Genomic DNA, 2,500 nt, shown 5'->3' with positions numbered 1-2,500 from the left:
AACGAGCCTATCAACAGTGGTGTTCCACAGGGCTTTTGTCCTATCCTCCCTCTCTTCCTGTTATTCATCAATGAGTCTTCTTTCCATAACAGGCGTACTGTCCCTGTCCACTCCATACGCCGACGACTCCACTCTGCATTATTCGCTTTTTCCAATAGAGGCCTCTCAACAGGTAATTTGACTCCAGACTGGAGGCTGCAGAGACGCTAAACCTCAGACCTTGCTATCTCATTTTCGATTGGGGAGCAGAAGGAGCCTTGTGTCCTTCAATGCCTCAAAGCTTTCCAATTCTCCACCTATCAACTCGACACCTAATCTTCAAACTTCCTATCCCCTATTCTGTCGCTACTCAAGCTATCACCATCTTCAACACTAAACGTACGGTCTATCACTACATAAATCAACTGGAAACTTCACATCTGCTCTCTCGCCTAAATCAGCTTCCTCGAGGTTGGGCGTTCCTGTATCGTCTCCTTGCCAGTTCTTCTGCCACATGGGTTGCTACTCCACCACACATTGGCCTTGTCCGCCCTCATATGGAGTATGCATCTCACGTGTGGGGGCTCACTCCCCCTTAGCTCTTCTGGACAGAGTGGAGTCTGCGGCTCCTCATCGTCATCAGCCTCTCCTCCTCCTGCACTGATAGTCACCTTTTAAATTCAAGTCGTGATGTTGCCTCTCTCTTCTATCGTCTATCGATATTTCCATGTGACTGCTCTTCTGAACTTGCTAACTTTACATGCCTCCTCCCCCCTTCTGCGGCCCAGCTCCACGACTTTCTACTCATGCTCATCTAATACTGTCCACCATACCTTTTATGCAAGGGATAACCAGCATCTTCACTCTTTCATCCCTCACGCTGTAAGCGCTCTGGGGCATCTTCCAGCTTCATCTGTATTCCCTCCTGCCTACTCCTGACTTGAACTCTTTCAGGGAAGGGGGTGTCAGGTTACCTCTCTATCCCGAAATTGAGCCTCTCTTTCATCGTACCTCTTTGCAGTTGATTCTTTTTTAAGGAGCAGCGAGTAGCGGGCTTTATTTTATGTATGTCTTCCTTTTCTTGTATGAGCTGCTTCTTTGTTGTAAAAAAAATATATATATATATATATATATACAATATATATATATATATATATATAATATATATATATATATATATATATATATATATATATATATATATATATATATATATATATATATATATATATATATATATATATATATATATATATAGCTAGGTAGAGTAGGAAGACACCTACCGAACAGGCACAAAGCCACTCCCAGTGAGAGTATATGGGAGGTGAGAGAGGCTGAAGCCACTCAAAGACCCTTCCCATGTCACTCACTAACCGTTTTTCCCCTGTGTCTCACCAACACCGAGAGTAGTTCAGCATGCTCTCTAAGACAGATCCTCTCTTTATCCACACCACTACATTCACACACAACATATACACCTTTTCCCAAAATTAAAAAATTTCAAAATGGCGCACATACACCAAGCCTCAGGTCCCCCGCCTGGGAGGGACCACAAATTCCCCAGGGAGAACTCCCCCTTCTGGCATACCCGACCGAGAGGGTGTCTTGATAACTCCTCAGACCTCTTTCTTCTCAATTTCTGCAACGATCGCAGTCTTCTAACTCTAATTTTCATTCTGTAAGGAACATCATCTCTCTTCCTCTAAACCTCACTTTCTCTTCCTTACCCGAAACTGGGTTTGCTAAAGCTGCTACCTTGTGTCAATCTACTCTGTTTGCTTCTACTATCTCTGTATAAATTTCAATCCAAAGCTGGATGTTGCGCCTACGTGCGCAACGACATAACTGCTCTCGTGCCCACGACCTTGACTCTTCTGAATTTTCCACCCATCTGGCTAAGACTTCATTTGTCATTCTATTACTAAATTCGTCTGTCCTGTTATCTTTCACCCTAACTCTACCAACTATATGTAAAAATTCTTTTGACTATTTGAATTCTAAAGTGGAGCACATCTTGATTTGCTCTCTCCTTCAACTGAAATCTCCATCCTAGGAGATTTCCAATATTCTCTCTAACTTTGGCTTTCGTCCTCTTTTACTGACCATCCTGGTGAACAAGCCTACAACTTTGCTATCCTCAACGACCTAGAGCAGTTGGTCCAGCACCCTACGTTCCGACCATCTTGGAGACCGGCCCAACCTTCTAGACCTCTTCCTTACCTCAAACCCTTCTAATTATTCTGTTAAACTGTTCTCTCCGTTGGGCTCCTCCGATCACAATCTTATTTCTGCATCCTGTCCTATCGCTCCTGTACACCCTCTGGACCCACCGAAGAGGCGATGCTTCTGGCATTTTGCTTCAGCTCGGTGGGACGACCTGAGGATGTACTTTTCCATTCCCGTGGAATGATTATTGCTTCCAGGATAGAGACCCTCTGTGTGTGCTCAGCGCATCACAGAGGTGATTATCTCTGGAATGGATACATTCCTCGTTCTTTCTCTCTCCTCACGCAAAGCCTTG

Source organism: Eriocheir sinensis, chromosome 51 (genome assembly GCF_024679095.1).
Source record: "Eriocheir sinensis breed Jianghai 21 chromosome 51, ASM2467909v1, whole genome shotgun sequence".
Lineage (NCBI taxonomy): Eukaryota > Metazoa > Arthropoda > Malacostraca > Decapoda > Varunidae > Eriocheir > Eriocheir sinensis.
Note: the sequence above shows the minus strand (reverse complement) of the source record.